Here is an 18,549-nt window from a genome sequence, read left to right as displayed (position 1 = left end):
CCAGGCAGGGGATAGAAACTCTGCAGGGCTGTCTAAGGCCTCTCTGCCCGACCCATCCGGTATCTGAATTGTCACTACACCCTGGTCACCTCTCCAAGCTCCACCCAGAAGGTGAGGCTGGGAGTGGCCCTCTGTTCTTAGATGCAACAGAGCTGTGTGGGGATCTGGGGTTTCCCAGCCCACCGCCCCCAGACAGGAACGCAGCCTTCCCTAGGACCCACCAGCACTGCAGTCCCATCTTCACCTGCCCTCGGGACTCCCCGGGCCCGGCCTGAGGACCTGAGATGTGAGGGCACCTCTTGCACCAGCACGTGGTGGCCTGAAGCTACTGCTTTGCCAGGGACTCCCCCATCCCCCACAGGGCACTGTGCCTGGTATATTCCCCTCCCTTCTCTTGCAGACGTGAGTCTAAAACGAGCACACAGAGTGCGTGGGAAAGGCCACAGCGTACAAGGAAATACAGGGAAACCCTTCAAATGGTGCTCTTCTCGCACAGACGTGCACCCAAGTAGCCAGTGCAAATATAGTGTGTGCACCATCGCAAAGCCTTTCCACAGGCGAGAGAGAGATTCCCATTGGAGGTAAGCAGAGAAGGCTGCATGGAAGAGGTGGGGCGCGTGACCTGGGCCTTGAAGGACGAGTGAAACCTTGGCCAGTGGAGGAGGGGTGTGAATGCAGGCACAGAGCTTCGGGGAGAAACTGGGTTGGCCTCACCTGTCCCAGCGGCGCTCATGGCACCCGGGGAGGGGGGAGGCGTAGGGGAACCCATCCTGCTGGGATGCTGGGCCAAGGTGGGACTTCCCAAGAGTGAAGAGAGAGAAGGCAAGTTAGGAAAGAAAATGAGAGCAACCAGTCAGGGCGGCTTCTGGAGCCTGACACTTAGGGATCCTCTGGTGGGTCAAGTGGGGGCCTTTCTGTGGGAAAGCGGAGGTGGCACCCGCCCCGCTCACACTCACAGGGGCCCGTTCATGGGTGTGAAACCGCCCTGAGCCTCGTCAGGTGAGTCCCGGGCTGTGAAAGGTCTGATCTTCTAAATGAATTCACCAGCCGAGGTGGGACTGACAGCCCGGGGATCCCTCCGGCAGAGGAACTGGAGGAGGCGGCGAGAGCAGGTGGCAATCGCCGCGACGGAGAGCGGGACCCACCCCGCCAGCCAGCGCCTGGCTCTACCAGCCCAGCAGCTTTGGGGAAAATAGGATGGTCTGAGTTTCCGGGCTGTTCACACTCAGAAACTGAAGCCGGAAAACTTTCAAACATCTGGCTTTTCCAGCACAAAAGCCCCACTCGGGCCGGATGCTGTTTAGTAATGTTATGGCTCCATCTACAGCCCGAGGAAGGACGGCCGTTGCTGGACTCTCCTGAGCCACAGCCCGGCCTGTGAGCTTCTTGACTCATAGCAGTTAATGCCCAGGGAGCCCTTTCCCGCCCTGCGCCCTGCGCCCTGCACCGTGGATGCAGCACCGACGGGACCTGGGCCGGGGCCCCGCCGAGGTCCCTGCCCTCAGGGCGAGGCTGCCGCAGCGGCTGTTCTGTTCGGAACACGCAGAACCTTTCGGCCAACATCAGTTTGGCGTTTCTGTTCAAAAACAGTTTTTAAACCAATGTTTGTTATGAACTAAGTTAAATGGGGGGTTTTCCGCTTCTTTTCTCTATTTTAACCATGAAAGCCCTCAAAATAGCACGATTGCATTTTCTTTCATTCATTCGACACATTTAATTAGCACCTTCCCTGTCTCAGGTTCTGTAATAAGAGCAGTAAGTCAGGTTTGAACACATCCCATAACTGACTCCTCGGAGAACTTTGGACGCTGCTTCTCGTTGGCTGAAGTATTTCCGCGTGGGTCAAAGAAGGGGCGAGGGAAAAGGCCAGTGACACCGGTGGACACAGAGTCGGGAACAACTTCGAGACGCCATGAGCATCGTGACAAAATGCGAGCTGGAGTCAGTCCCATAAGGTCAGCAAGAGTTTTGTCCTGTTCTATTTCCCCCTCGGAAATGTGGTAGCTTTTTCCTAATTAAAAAGGTAATAGAAAAAATAAGTATTTGCTTTGTGCAAAAAACCTGGAAAACAAGACAAAGAGGGACAAGAAACCTGCAGCATTCGTAATCCTATCAGCTAAAGGCGACCACCGCCAGCTGCCTAGAGGCCCCGCTCCCACGCCGTCCTTGGAACAAGGGTCCCGGCGAGACTTCCACTGGCCCGTGGGAGACGAATTCTCCCACCTCACCACATGCTTCTACGGGATCTTGAAGGAACGACTCAGGGTGTTCTTTCATATGAACGATCCGTGATTCATTAATTCCATAGAAGATCCTGTTTTTCACATTAGTAAGCTTTGTTCAGATATTCCTTACGATGAACCCCTAGTCGTGAAACTTCTGGATGAAAGAGGCCTCTGAGACCCATCCAGCATCAGCCTCGTAGAATTTCACATCCTGTCTGAAACAAAATCTAACTTCCGGAGCCCAAAGTGTCCCCATCCCAGAAAGAGCTCAGCACAGTGGTGAGTGGTGGTCCCCGGGGTCAAAGGGAGCATTGCTGAGTGTCACAGCTGCAGACAGCAGGGGCAGTTCCCGTGGTTTCTGATAAAGTCTTTGCCCTGTAAGTGACTCAAACTGGGATGCTCCAGAACACAGGCAGCAAGACCTGTCTTGGCCCCGGTAAGTGTTTTGTCCGCAGAGCATCACCTGAGGCCAGGACATTAAGGAAGAGAGGACACCGTGGTCACCTTCATCACACACCCTCCACCGCCAGCCGAGCCCGGTTTTCCTTCCCCACGACCTGTCCACAGCTCCTCCCCAGCCACTTGGCCCGTCCTGCATTCCTGAGGCTGGGCTGGGCTCCGCTGGAGGCCTCAGAACAGTGTACAGAGCGACTGCATTCACTAGGTCTTTGAAAAAAGCCCTGGCACCTCTGGAATGTGAGGTGAGACCCAAGGAGTCAGGACACTGGCTGTGGGAAGACTTGCAGGTCCTTTTCTTTAGAATTGAGACGTGTTCTGTATTTATCCCTCTAGTCGCTTTCCTTTGAGGGTGGAAACAACTCCGGGAGAGGGAAAAGATGTTACATGAGGCTCTCTCAGCAGAAATCACTCCGGGGTTAATTTTGTTAAGAGAAGGGACAGAAATAACTGACTTCAGGTGAAAAGGGAAAATTAAATTGTTTCTTTGATCTTAGGCTGTGCCTCATTGACTCTCTCATCAGTTACCAAGAGAAGGGAACCTCAGAACATTAGAGCCAAATGTAACCTGAGTGGAAGATGACTCAGAGACAAGGGTTGCCCAAGGTCACAGGCATGGCAGGAGATGGGGTGGAGACCACTGGTGCAACCATCACTCCACGTTCACTGAAAAAGGGTGCTTTTCTTCTTTTTTAATTTATCTTTGTTGTTGAAAGTGTTACAGATGTCACCTTTTTTCCCCCATTGACCCCCTCCACCCCATATCCGCCCACCCAGACCTTCATCACACTTGTCTTTGTCCATGGGTTATGCATATGTGCATATAAGTTCCTTGATTAATCTCTCCCCCACTCCCCCACCCCCACCTTCCCACTGAGATCATTCAGTCTGTTCCATGTTTCTGTGTCTCTGGATCTATTTTGTTCATCTGTCTATTTTGTTTATTAGATTCTACATGTGTGAGATCATGTAAAACTGAGTCAGGAAGAATCAGAAAACCTGAATAGGCCAATAACAACTGAAGCAGTAATCAAAAAACTCCCAGCAGCCCTAGCCAGTTTGATTCAGTGGTTAGAGCGCCGGCCCTCAGACTGATTTGGGTCCCAGGGTCCCAGGTTTGATTCTGGCCAAGGGCACGTACCTCGGTTGCAGGCTCGATCCCTAGCTCCAGTTGGAGTGCATGTGGGAGGCAACCAATCGATGTGTCTCTCTCACATTGATGTTTCTCTCTCTTCCAATCTCTCTAAAAAAAGCAATGGAAAAATTATTCTCAGATAAGGATTGAAAAAAAACAACTCCCAGGAAACAAAAGCCCTGGTCCAGATGGGCTCACAGGAGAGTCCCACCGGGCATTCTACTTCTCATTATAGCAGTCCCTTTAACATTTCCTGCAATGCTGGTTTTGTGGTGATAAAATCCTGTAGCCTTTTTTTGTCTGGGAAGCTCTTTATTTCACCATTTATTTTGAATGAAAGCCTTGCTGGATAGAGTAGTCTTGGTTTCAGATCCTTGCTTTTCATTTCCTCAAATACTTCATGCGATTCCCTTCTGGCCTGTAGAGTTTCTGATGAGAAGTCAGCTGACAGCCTTATGGGAGCTCCTTTGTAGGTAACAGACTGCTTTTCTCTTGCTGCCTTTAAGATTCTCTCTTTGTCTTGAATTTTTGGCATTTTAATTATGATATGTCTGGACATGGGCCTCTTTGGGTTCTTCTTGCTTGGGACTCTCTGTGCCTCCTGAACTTGTGTGACTTTTTCCTTCACCAGGTTAGGGAAGTTTTCTGCCATTATTTCTTCAAACAGGTTCTCTAACCCTTGCTTACTTTCAACCTCCTCTGTCACTCCTGTGATGCAAATATTGTTACAGTTCATGTTATCCCACAGCTCCCTTAAATTGCCCTCCTGTTTTTTTAAATTTTTTTTTTTTTTTTGGATCTCTGATTGAGTGATTTTTTTATACCCTGTCTTCTAATTCACTGATCCGATCCTCAGCTTCCACTAATCTTCTGTTTATTCCTTCCAATGTATTCTTTATTTCTGCTATGTCATTATTAATTTCCTTCATAGTTTCCATATCTTTTTTCATGCTGTTGAGCATCCTTACAATCAGTAATCTGAACTCTATATCTGATAGATTGCTTATCTCCTTTTCATTTAGCTCTTCTTCTGCAGAATATTCTTGTTCTTTCATTAGGGGTTTGTTTTTTTGTATCCCCATTTTGGCTGCCCATTTGGGTTTGTTTCTACATATTACATGGGTCTGCTAGGACTCTCAGTCTTTTTTGGTGGGTCTCTGGTGCAGGCCAATGTCAGATACTGTTTGTGACTGGCCTTAAGTACCCTGTTTGGAGCTATCAGCAATCCACAGTTTGTGGCTCCCTCTGCTGAGGCTGGGTGCATTTGGAAAGGACCAGGATGTGCACCAAGGTCTGCTTTTCCAAGGCCCATGTCCAGAAGCAGATCAAGCAAAGACTCAAATCATCCAGAGATCTGCCTCTGCCTTTAGGCTGATTGCTATTCTCAATCTCTTAATGAACCTCAGGCTATAGACCACAGCAAGGGATAAACTCCACAGTTGGGGAAGAGGTTTTCCAACAGGGTGGGGTATAGCTCCCCCCTTCCTGCCGGCAAAAGCTGCCTGGATGGTAAAGGTCTGCCTGAGAAAGATATCCTCTGCAGTATAGGGGAATGACTCAGGTGGCTGCCCTCCGAGCTCTATCTCCAGAGCTCATAACCCTGGATTCTCCTCACACACCTTTAGTTTGTTCTGCCCTCCATCTGCCAGAGCCCAAGGTGAGGGACTGCACATGAAACTGTGTGTTGGCCCTTTAAGAGGGCCCCTGCATTTCCAGCCATCTCTCCCTGGCAGACAAAAACCCAGCCACTTTTCACAGCCAGATGTTATGTGGGCACCTTTCTCAGTTCTGGTGCTCTGGGCTGGGAAGCCCCGCTTGGGGCTTAGGCCCCAGAGTTCTCAGTGGGAACCCCCACAGCTGAGATCTCCCTGCGGACCTTCAGCTGCTGCCTGTGGGAGCCCAGCCAGCCCAGAAGAGGGTGATTTTCAATAGAACTGAACTGTGACTGCCTTAGTTATTCAGGAGCAGCGTGGCCCTGGTGTAGGTCTCCTAGAAGGTGGAGTTTCCTGTGAAGAGACAGTTCTGTCAGGTTATCTGCTGTGCTTGGCTCGGGTGACATGAACTGTGGGTGGTGAAGCCAGACCTCGCTCATGTTTGTCTGACTCACACTTCCGCAGGTGAATGCCTTGTGGGGGAAGGAGATCCACAGTTCCTGCCCTGGAGGTCACGGCACAGAGCAGGCAGTGTGGGCACAACCTAGGGCCTGTCTGCTTTTATTGAATGTTCCCCCTGCCTGACATCTTACAGGTCTCCCTTAATGCCTACGTGTCATGCTGAGAGTGTGGTGAGGCTCGGGGGCTAGCTCACACTAGAATGGTGTCCCACCTACCCCTCAATCTCGTCCACCTCTTCTACCTGTCCTTGGGGACTGTGGGCATGCAGCAGACCGGGGGTGGACTGGCTCCCCTAGGCTTCCTCCACCCTCACGCTGGGGGCCTAGCCTGATGGAGGGAACTTCTCCCAGGTTTTCAATTTGTCACACTGTTTTTGTCTCAATGGTGAAACCACAGGGAAGGCCTGAAGCAGGGAGATCTCCTTGCTACAGATGACACGCCCGAGGCCCATGTGATCCACACCTCACACTGCAGTGGCCTCACAGTAGGACCCTGAGCATGCTGACAAAACAGCAGAGATCATACCACTCGGAGAAGTGACCTACATGGCCACAGCCTTCCCCTGCCCATCTCTAATCCAGATGACCTTTAGCTTCATGCAACAACGAAATGAAATATTTTGAGGCTGACATTTCAGTTGGTCTGAGGTTCAATAGGTCTGAACACAGCCCAGCAGCTCACCACGCTCTTCTGGGCTGTGATTTTTGCAGCTGGAGTTTTTGCACCTCATTGCCACCTGTTTCTCGGGAATGTACTGACAAGAGGTATTCACAGTATTTTTCGAACTTGTTCAGTTCCAAGTACCACTTGGGAAACTTGTCAAAATACAAACTCCTAGTTTCAAAAAGCTCCCGGCGGAGTCCTGTGATGGGGAGAGTGGGCAAGTTAGGGGTGTTGAGACATCGCCCGCACTGCCCCACCCTCACTGTGTCAGATCGCACCAACCCTGAGCACTCGAGTGCACGGATTGTTTCGTGATTGCAGACTGCGATCACCAGCGTTCGCTTAGTGCAGATAAACAAGGAGTGATTTTTCAGCCTAAGCATGTCCCATGCAATATTTGGCATATACTTATACTAAAAGTGTACTTTTTCCTGGCAACTCTGTCAGGTGCTATGAGCCCGAGTTATCGTGTTATAAGGCAAAGCTCCAGAAAAGTCTAATTTTTAGAAAAAGAAAGCATGTCAAGGATAGAAGAGTGTCTGTTTCACGTTCCTCTCTGGGAGCCTCTCAGCTCGTCAGCCTTGGTCCCGGCTCACCGGCCAGCCAGGAGGAGGTGGCCCCAGCAGCCGGCTCACCGCACCCGCCAAAAAAGCTACTGTTACCCAAGAAGACGAAGGAACCGCTTTGAAAGACAAAATACAGAGTGCAACTGAGTTCTGCTTGTTCACAGCCAATGGGACAATGAAGCAGGTGTAAGGGTTAATGCCCTTCACTTGCCAGTGCATTTGTGGATTTCAAAATGACGTAAGCATTTCTAAGCCATACACATTTTTCCTCTGGCAAAATTTCCGGGGACCCCTCAGCACCAGTAGCACGGGTGCTGCCTCTGTCGGACGCCACCTGCCACCTGACACCAGGCCGCAGGCGCACCTCGCGGGCGGGAAGGTCTACAATATGTTGTGCCTGTTTGGAAATCTCATGGTCAGTGATCACACAGACCTCCCTCAGGTGAGAGGAGGGGGGGAAACGTACAGATGGATGTGAAAATAGAAGGACCGTGTAGTCTAAGAATGAAATGTTTTCTAAATCAAATTAAGTTACATGGCGGAGTGGAGGAAAAGGTCCTTAAGGTGACTCGTAAATGAAAATGAAATGTCTGTTAGTAAGGTACAGAGGTGTGGCGATAACCAGTGGCAGGCTCCTGTCTCATTAATTTCCAACATAGATTTTTATGTGGGCTATTTGATTATAATTTGATTATCTGACCCTGTAATTAAAGTTTATTGCCAATTTGGAGGCATGCATGTAAAATGAGCTGGTTTTCTTCAAAGCGATATACAATCCTTTGGACTCATTGACTTCTGGTTTTGCATTTAAATGGAAAAAGTCAGTTATAAGGTGACAAACAGGTTGGGGTTTCGATCATTAATCCTGCTAAAGCAATATTCATAAATTCAATTCTGAATCAGTTGGAATGCTTTTCTTTTATTAGTTTCTGTGTTATTAAATGAGATTGTTTCTGACTAATATATTTCTGGACTCAATCTGTAGCTCCGAGCTGTTATTCAAATCAAATAACATGCCCTTTACTTGTGCCTTGCACTAATAAATGCCAACTTGTGATACATTTGCAAGAGGCTGTCAGCAATATTAAAGAAGGCAATAACGCCGTGGAGGTCTGGAAGGGAGCTGGTTTTTCTAAGGGCTGATAACTGTCATTTTTCTTTAAAAAAAAAACTCACCATCAGATATTTGAGTCTTAAAGCCAAAAACATGCCTTGATCCCTGTAAATAGAATTCGCTAACACTTAAATGCACAAAGACTTAAAAACACATTGGAGTCAGAAAACGCACAACTTCAGGGTCCTGCGTGAGAAATTTAGGAAGCTGATTTCAGAGCAGAATCTAAGTTACACGTAGAAGGAAAAAGTGCTGCTTACCCAGCCCTCGTGGCTCAGCTGTTGAGCATTGACCTGGGATCCAGGAGATCGCAGTTCAGTTCCCAGTCAGGGCACATGCCTGGGTTGTGGGCTCGATCCCCAGTCAGGGGCGTGCAGGAGGCAGCCGACCAATGACTGATGTTTCTATCTCTCTCTCTCCCTCACCCTCCCTTTCTCTGAAATCGATAAAGATATTTTTTTTAAAAAATAGAAACTAAAAAGAAAAAGTGCTGCCTAACAGATGAGGAAACTGAGGCCCAGGTCAGTCACACGTGAGTAGAGGGCAGATCCCAAATGGAAACCCTCTCCAACACTCCCCGTAACTTTTCCCAACATTTCTCCTCCATCCAGCCAACAAAAGGCCCCTCAATATTTGTGGAAATGTCATAGGGGCTGGAATCAGAGGCCCGGCCTCTGTCATTCCTCCAACAGGTCACCTGAACACCCTGAGCCTCGGCCCCTGGAGGCAGCTACACCTGCGCTTTCTTCCCGTTTGAAGAGGGGGTGAGGCCCGATAAACTACACGATGGCCCAGGTGACTTATAATTGCTCACGTTTTACATTCAAACGCTTTATTGAGCTATTTAAAGTAGATTGCACGTCTTTCCTGAATAATCATCTCGTTGACCTGTTCGCTGCTATGGACAGCCCTTCCCTGGGTCCCTTCCACGGGCCTCGAGCTCATCCTCGGGACCGAAGGGCTGCTGCTATCTCGCCTTCTCTCCCCCACTTCCCCAAGAGCCCCCCATTCACGACCCCACTGCCATTCACTCGCACATCTGCCATCCAGGTGGGCGTTGGTGGGTTTCCACCTTATTGCTCGGTCAGGCCTCTCCCGCCCCAGAGGAAAGGGTTCGCGCTCCCCTAGAGCTCCAGCCTCCAGTCGCCCAGAGAAACAGCCTCCCCTCCGCCCCAGCTCCCGGCCCCTCCACTCGCCGGAGCGCCCCTCCCGCTGGGCCGCCGCTGGTGTCCCAGGTGGAACCATTTCCTCGGCCACGTGTGCAGGCGCGGCCCTGGCGGCTGCTGACCCGCGGGCGCACCCGTGGCCCCTGGAAGCAGGTGCCACCACTGCTGCTAACGCCAAGGAGCAGGAAGCAGGGGCCCCTCCGCGTCCGAGCTTTAAGCTTTGCTGCGGAGGCTGCCAGCCTGCCCTGCAGCGGCCGCCCCCTCCACCCCTCCTCCCCTCCCCGCGGCCCCTCAAAGCCCGGCTGGAAACGGAGCCCCAGCCCGGGAGCTGCTGAGTGACCCGCTTCCTCCATCCCTTCGGCCCCGCAGGGGTGGCCCCGGGCAAGAGGGCTTCCAGCCAGGAGACAGAACGGAAGCTGCAGGAGGCAGGTGCGAGTCAGGAATGGGGAGGCTGGGGACTGGGGGTGTTGGTCAACCTGAGTCTTTGCCTTGGATTTGCCACCAGCAGGTCAGACCCCTCCCTTCCCGCTCAGTGTGCACCAGAGAGCCAGGCTGGCTGTGGTGGGGACAGCTCCAGGCAGGACGTGGCTGGGCCCAGGGTTCGGATTTTGTGCTTAGAAAGGGCCACTTGCCCTGCACGGTGCCTGTGGCCGGCAGGTGTGGTCTCCTCGGTGACGGCGAATGCTCAGGCCTCACTGCCGCCTGCCTCGGGGAGGCCGCAGACTGAGGCTGGCCCCACGCCCAGCGGTTGTAGGTATTGTCCTCACGGGTGGCTGAACAAGCGTGACATCTTTCGTGCTAGACTTGGAGGTCCAGCCTCACTTCAGGGCGGGTTATTACAGGTGTCCCGAGGTGATGGGGCCTCGCATTGCCCTGAGAGGGCAGGGGTGACTGGGGTCCTGGGGTCCCAGCCCCGCTGGGCACTGACGCCGTGGGTTGGGGGGAGTCCTACTAAATAGCTTTTGAGTCTTTCTCTGCCGTCGAGGTTGTAACTTTGCTGCTTAGCAACTATGTGTGCCTACGTGATGGGCGGCTATGTGATTCTACATCCTGCCCCCTTCTTGTCTATGTAGTTTGCAAACTGTAAAAACTCGCCATTTTACGGGGTACGATTTAAAGGGTTTTAGCACATTCACAAGGTTGTGTGACCATCACCACCGTCCAATTCGTCGGGTTCCAGAACATTCTCACCACTCCCAGCACACAGCCGGGACCCTGCCTTTTGAACTGAGGTCAGAGTCAAGCTGGACGCAACCCTGTGCCGGCTGCTTTGCGGAGTCTTCCACTCGATCAGCACCCCACCTCCCAGCAGCTGGGCCCTGTCCTTACCTCCCTGTGCTGATGGGGGAACTGAGACACAGGGTGAGGGGAGAGGCACCCCCGTGCGGGCCTGGCCCAGCTGCTGCGGGTCTCCCACCCCAGCTGCTTCCCCTGGGAATTGCCCCATGCCTGCCCTTGCCGTTGACGCTTCAATCCCCTTGAGTTTCTCAATTGTGGTAAAACATGCTCAGCACCAAATCCGTCATCTCAACCATCTTCTGTGTACGACTCGGTGCCACAGAGTCTTGAGCGGCTGCCATCACGTCCGTCTCAGAACGTTTTCCTCACCCGTTAAACAGTCGTCACCCCGCCCCAGCCCACGGCCCCCTGTCCGCCTCTGCATCGGCTCCCGGGGATCTCCTATACGCAGAGCAGACCCTGCCCGTCGCCTTCTGATTTACCTCAAGGTTCGTTCGTTCCGCAGCAGGTGCCAGAATGTCCTTGTTGAGGCTGAGGACACCCTGTTCTGTGTGGCCCACATTTCACAGTTCATTCATTATTGATGGGCAGTTGGGAGGCTGGGCTGTTTCTACCTCCTGGCGACCATGAATAATGCCGCCGTGAGCAGGTGCAGCAGCTCCTCCCACGACGTGGCTCTGTTATAACACCGGCGAGAAGCCGCCGTCTCCCAGCCGGGGCCCCTGTGCAGCTGGCCTGCTCCCCGTGTCTGTGGGTCTCCCCCGGGGACTGGTTTCCTCCCGCCTCCCACAGACGGGCACGTGAGGGAACTGTCGTGTCCATGTTGTCCCCCCGGGCGCGTGCGGGTGTGAGGGGCCCTGCGACCCGAGGGCGCCCTGTCCAGCGGGGGCCCCGCCCCGCGCCCTGAGCTCCTGCGGAGGCTCGGCCACCCGCGGCCCTGAACTGAAGAAGCGGGTGAGGAAAGGTGGCCTCACTTGCTTTTATTTGCCTTTCTTAAATGTGTGTGTGGCTCACACTTATGTCAATGTTTAGTATTAGGGTTTGGGGTCTTTATTTAGAGGTTTGGTGATGTTTTGTGACCCAGAATATGCCTTTGTTTATATTGATCGGCCTCCAGTGAGACTAGTTTCATTAGATGGCATTTCGCACCAGGTGCCAGCTTCCAAGAGCCCGTCGAGGGCATTACTCGAGGACGTTAAGCGAGGACTTCCAGCGAGGACTTCCTGCACGTGCCTGAGGCACTGCTCCGTCTCCCGCATCTGTTCCTGGGCTTGGGCTGTGGGCCGCACAGCAGGTCAGAGTGTAACTTTTGAGGGGCCCTCGGACTGTTTTCCACAGCGGCTGGAGCATTTTCACCGAGGGGGCCCCTTCCTGCCAACGCTTTTCATTTTCGATGACAGCCACGGTGTGAACAGCATCTCACTGTGGCTGTGACCTGTGTTTCCTTGATGACTGATGGTGTGGAGCATGTAGCTTCCGGTGTAGCTGACTAATTTTTCAAGGCCACAAACTGGAGAAAGGGGTGTGTTAGGGACAGAGGGTGCCGAGCAGAGGCCTGTGTCTGGGCTGAGTCTGCGTCTCTCTGCATCTCTGTCTGGGCTGAGTCTGCGTCTCTCTGGGCTGAGTCTGCGTCTCTGGGCTGAGTCTGCGTCTCTCTGCGTCTCTGTCTGGGCTGAGTCTGCGTCTCTCTGCGTCTCTGTCTGGGCTGAGTCTGCGTCTCTCTGCGTCTCTGTCTGGGCTGAGTCTGCGTCTCTCTGGGCTGAGTCTGCGTCTCTCTGCGTCTCTCTGTGCACATTTCCTGTCTGTTGTTCCCAGTCTCCCTGCCGCTCAGAGCCACGGCGGGAACGGGAGAGCCAAAGGCCAGCGGTCCTGGGCCCAGTGGGGCTGGCTGGCGGGGTGGTTCCTGAAGCTCCATTTAGAACCTTTCCACACCTCAAAGGAAAACCCCGCACCCTAACCCTGTCCTCCCCGGCCCCTGGCCCCCGTTGACCTGCTTTCTGTCCCTCGATGTCCCTGTTCGGACGCTCCATGTCAGGGGAGCACGCGCGGCCCCTGTGCCTGGCCCGCCGCCCTCGGCACGTGCTCTCACTGTCCGTCGGCGGGTCGTGTGGGCACTGGCGTCTCATTCCTTACGCCCACAGCACTCTGCCCTGGATCAGACCAGCCCTTCGGCGGGTGTCGGCGGTGTCACCCTCGGCTTTTGGGAGGTGCTGCTGTGCACACGAGCCAACAGCGCAGGGGAGGCTCAGCTCGTGTTTTCTGGGGAAAAACAGTTGGAAACCCTGAACCCCATGTCTTTTCACTACAAAGTGTTCCACTCCGAAATCTTCGCTGCTGTTACGTGTTAGCTCTGCGTAGCTGTTGTCTTGCAGCCTCAGCCCACTTGGAGACTCAAAATGTCTCTGACAGTCATCTCGAAACAGGACCTGACCTTGGGCCGGCTCCTCCCTGCTGTGCTCCGCTCCCTGCTCGAGAGCCTGGGCCGAAGCTCACTCGTGGTGACAGTAACCAGGCCAAGGCGCCGCCCGCGCTGGCGACGGGGCTCCCCCGTCTATTCCCTCCACCCCTCTCCTCGCACCAACTCGGGCCCTGGCCTGTGCCAGGTGCCACTAGGCCCTCTGGAGGAGGCAACAAGGGGCGTCTGGTGGGGATGCAGAGATGGACAAGCCGGAACCCACCTGGTCCCTGGGAGCTCAGTTTGAAGCAAGGGAGCCCTGGCCGGTGTGGCTCAGTGGGTTGGGCGTCGTCTTGTGCATGGAAAGGTTGCCGGTTCGATTCCCTCTCAGGGCACATGCCCGGGTTGCCATCTCGATCCCTAGTGGGGGGCGTGCAGGAGGCAGCCGATCCGTGTTTCTCGCCTCAGTGTTTCTCTCCCTTCTCTCTCTTCAAAAAAAAAAAAAAAAAATTAATTAAAAAATATTTTAAAAACAGAAGCGAGGGAACCAAATTCAAAATAACTAATTATAGTGCATACAAAGTTCAACGTTCCCCAAACGTGTGGAGGGCACACGTGGGTGTAACGGGGCAGTGGTGTTAGGGGCAGACAGACATGGCATTAAATGACCCTAAATCGCCAGAGGACGGTCACCCCTCACCAGTGACCTGAGCCTTCAGCTAGAGCACAGACAATGACCGCAGCCGACAAGTGTTTGGTGTGTCTCTTGGATCGTTTTAAAAACTGAACAGACATACATAGACCTTCTTGGGGGGTCAGAGGGAGGCTGACATAGACCCCCCCAAGTCCCCAGTTGCCACTGGCAACACGGCTTTGCTTTCATTGTATTTATTTTACATCCGGCTTCTACTTGACTACTCTCACTGATCTTTTCTTTCCATTACCATTGTGACATGAAGCTTACTTTAAAAATAAACATACTTAAGTTTAAGTTTTAAATAAGCGAGTTCATTCGAAGGAAAGTACCAAGTCAGCGTGGAGCAGGTGGCCAGCAGCTGTGTCAGCAGCCGAGGGCTGAGGGCGTCCCCAGCTCTGCCTGGGACACAGGAGAGGGCGTCACTCGAGCAACAGGATGGTGGCTGATAACTTATAGATGGGAGGGTCCCAGCCACAGCTCCCGTAGAGGAGGGAAACTGAGGCTCTGAAGGGTCCGAGGTCACGTGGGTGTCCGTGGGGAACCAGCACGAGGCTCCACGGCTTTGTGGCCGCTGCCACGGACCATCTCAGTCACCCGTCATCTCATGCATATCACGGCTGTTTCATTTTCCTCCAGCTGGCCCAACAAAATAGTACATTTGCTCCCAGTAACGTGGCCGTGAGCTGCACGGATCCATCTCTGCCACTTTGCAAAGCACCACAGATGAGGCTCATTTGCAAAGGACAGGACATTTTCTTTAGAAATAAGATGATAACCTAGTAGCTACTTCTGCAGCTGGCTGCTGTGTGGCTCGTTAGCTATTTCCAGCTTCCTTTCAGATGCGTGGTTGGGGAGACTGAGCTTCCCTGGGGCTGCTGAGTGTGGGGACGACTTGTTATGCGACAGTCGATAACCGATGCACGTGGCCCAGGACACCTGAAGGGCAGCCAGGTGCTGGTGTTCCGGTGACTTGCTCCTTGCTGCTGCGTAGCATGGCTTTGAGTGGATGTGCACGGCTCACTTATCCACTTAGGAGTTAAACATTCAAGTTTTTCCCCTATTTTTTTTTTTTTTTTTTTTTGCAGTTATGAATGAAGCTACTACATAGAGTGATCTTTGACCTCAAATTGCTCTTAACATACAATAGATTTCTCCAGTGATCTCAAGGCCTGGTGTGAGCTGGCGCCTGCCACTGACCGTTCTCGGGGCACTCCCCGGGGCTCACCTCTGTCACTAGGCCAGGTGCTCCTGTCCCCAAGGCCACCTTAGCTTTAACCTGGTCCTTGTGGTAACTGGCTCTCAGATCCAAGGCCGCCGCCTCAGAGCCCTTCACTGACGTCGCTGCCTAAGCCACCCTCCCTCGCCTATCCTCTCACCCTGTGTGTTTCCTTCATAACACCGGTCACCACCTGCCGTGACTTGTTAGCTTCTCTCTCCTCCTAGAATGTAAGTTCTAGGAGGGAGAGGCCTTGTGTGTCTTGCGAGGTCCTGGCACATCCTGGTGCTTAACAGGCATTTTCTGATGGAAGGATTGGATGAGCGAGTAGACAAGGTTGGGTGAGTAGTAAGAAAACCGTGTTGCAGACGGCACCTCGGGAAACGTCCGCGCGCTCAGAATAAAGGTCCGGGTATGGTGGGCCACGAAGACGGCGGGGGTGAGCACACAGACATCCTACAGGCATCCGCTAGCCGGCAACTGTGGTCTCCAGTTCTCTTACCAGAAAAACACAGGGGAAAGGCGGTTAACATTTAAGAGATGAGAACTGACTGATTTTTATCCCTTGAAAGTTGTTAGAATGTAAAGATCCATGACTCCAAAATATATGTAGCCTTGTTTATTTTGCCTTGAGACTAGTATTCGAAATTAAGCCAGGAAGGATGCAATCGCTGTGGGCAGCCGGGGGCAGAAGGCACGGGATACATCGCGGGCGTGTCTCTCCCTGGCGGGAACGGCCTGTGCGCAGAGACCCAAAGGGCGTTCAGTGCTCCGGTGCTCCACGCTCCACGCCGTACACTAATTTTAAATGGTGAGCTCTTAAAATAGACTCTTCTAGAACAACAAACAAAAGCGATGATGTTTTATTAAGAGATTAATAGACAAGCAGGGAGTCACTTCATTTCTCTGAGGTTTCTGCCTGAAAGCAGGTCTGTAAAAGGACTCACAGAAGTGCTTCCCACTATTTAAGTCGGTGACGTGGCATGCTTGGGGCACCACGTTTGCGGGTATTCCCTGGAACCCATTGTGGAGACACCCAGAAGCAAGAGAGTTTGGCTTTTCTCCCAGGGAAGTGCACACTTGCTTACCCCTCGATTTTTACCGAGGGGAGTCCTGCCAAGGCCTCAGGTACCGTTAGGACTGCAGAGGAGTCAGAATAGAGCAGGTAGAGCTCAGTCTGGAGTGAGTGACTGCAAGGACAGCCCAGCCCCGTCCTGCTGGAAGGGACCTCCGACGCGTGGGACTGCGTTCGGCCTTCTTACAGCCTCACCTAGACGTGCTCACAGAGGCCAAGCGTGGGCCCCCGGAGGCGTCGGCAACAGGGGGCCTCCGAGAAGGGCACCTGTTTGGCTCTAACTGGAGAAGTCGCGCAGCTCAGCGCCCCGGCTCCCCATGCGCGGCCGGCTAGGTGCGGGGAGGGCCCAGGAGACGGGGGCCCGCGAGCAGCCCCCAGACAGTGAGTGTGTGACAGGAGAGGCATCTTGAGAAGTGCCGACTCCTCTCTCCTGTGGCCTTTCCGCCTGTGACCCTCGGCCGCCTCGGCTGTGGGCAGCGACCTTCGCTGGCAGAGAGGAGAGGTCAGTGTGGGGACGGATGCAAGAAAGTGAGGCTCGCAGGTTGACGGCGAAGCCGGGCTCTGCGCGGCGGGCGGTCTGTCGTGAAGATTTTATGTTATTTCACCTCCTCTGCCCACTGGGAGCCCCATTTGGAAGCCCCCGTGCGTGGAGATGCCCCAAGTGGAGGCAGACCCTGTGCCCCGGGAGGTGCGCACGCTGCTCTGGAAGAGGGGCCACGATGCAGAATCGGGGCTCCCGTGACCCTCGCTAAGAAATTCATCTTACATGTTACCCAGAGCACACGTGAACACGCGTAAAACAGATTGCAGAGGCAGGTCTAAGCCTTGTTATACGTGGCAGTTTTTCACATTTATTTATTTTATTTTAAATATAACTTTATTGATTTCAGAGAGAAGAAGGGAGAGGGGGAGAGAGAGAAACATCAATGATGAGAGTCATTGATCGGCTGCCTCCCGCAAGCCCCCGATTGGGGATCAAGCTTGCAACCCAGGCATGTGCCTGACCGGGAGTCGAACCCTGATCTCCTGGACCATCGGCTGACACTCAGCCACTGAGCCACGCTGGCCGGGCTCACTTTTAAAATTCTGGCTTTTTTTCATTAATGCTGGTCATGACCCACTTTTTATCTCAGCCCCCACAGACAGGTCATGATTCACAGTTTGAAAAACACTGAGGGGAGGAACGGGTCTGGGCAGATGGGGGAGGAAGGCAGCACAGACGAGCAGTGAGCTGTGGGATTTCTCCTCCGCTCCGTCCTTTGACCCAGAGAAGGCAAACAGTGGCCAAAAGGAAGGGGGAGGCCCAAGGACGAGGTATTTCTGCCCCAAGTCCCCTTACGAGCCTGGAAATAGGTTACCTGCCTCTGCACTCACCTGGGTTAGGCCACAGCTTAGCGAGGTGGGTGGTGCGGGGTCAGGTGGAGGGAGCACAGCTTTCTAGAGCTGCCTTCCATCTGTCCCTTCGTGGTGTGGAAGCAACCAGGAGCGCCCCCCTCCAGGAGGGATGGGGAGACCCACAGCAGATGAGAGGTGGGGTGTCTACCTGCCAGAGTTGAGGCTGAACCAGTCAGGGAGACCATCGGATCAGGCCCAGGGAGACCAGGTCCAGGTTAATCCAGAACACCAGCAAGGTGAGCAGTAGCCAGTGGTCAGGGGACACCTTCAGAGAGGCCCAGGCACTCGGGACACCTGCCAGCACCCGCCCCATTCCTTGAAGTACTGCCTCAGGGGAGCTGCTGGGCAGGTGGGACTCCGAAGAATTGAGCCCAAATTCTCGTCTCAAAAGAGATATAGCCCCGGCTGGCGTGGCTCAGAGGATGAACATCAACCTATGATCAGGAGATCACAGTTCAACTCCCGGTCAGGGCACATGCCCAGGTTGCAGGCTCGATCCCCAGTAGGGGGCGTGCAGGAGGCAGCCGATCAATGACTCTCTTGTCACTGTGTTTCTATCTCCCTCTCCCTTCTTCTCTCTGAAATCAATAAAATCATATATTTTTTAAAAAAGGTAGAAATTGCCTAGAGAAGTTGTTAGAATTATTGTATTAGTTGCATCTAAATCCAGTCTCCCCACCCCCTGGCTTTGCATCACATAGGGGTTCATGCAGATAGTAAGTTCTAGATAAAATAAACTATGTGCTGTGCCCACATAAGGTGAAGCCTGGTAACCATAGAAACAGCCCAGCTACTGTCAAAAGTGAAATCACCCCTATGTTGCCTTGGGTCAGCCAGTGCGGTGCTGGTAAAATGTTTAAAAACTGGCTGGTGGGTGGGGAGCCCTGACCTATAGTGTTTGCCAATGTCCATGGTGTAAACACGCCCACCCTGCCAAACGTCAAGCTACCAATGAGCTCACCAAATGCAGAGTCAGGAAGCTGCTGAGCCTGTGCAGCTGCCTCCAGCCCACCCAGCCTTCCGCCTTGGCAGGCCCGACTGTGACCCTGCCCATGCGACCAGCCAGGAAAACTCCATTCTCAGACTCAGGTTT

Source organism: Miniopterus natalensis, chromosome 18, assembly GCF_054644295.1.
Source record: "Miniopterus natalensis isolate mMinNat1 chromosome 18, mMinNat1.hap1, whole genome shotgun sequence".
Classification (NCBI taxonomy): Eukaryota; Metazoa; Chordata; class Mammalia; order Chiroptera; family Miniopteridae; genus Miniopterus; species Miniopterus natalensis.
Note: the sequence above shows the minus strand (reverse complement) of the source record.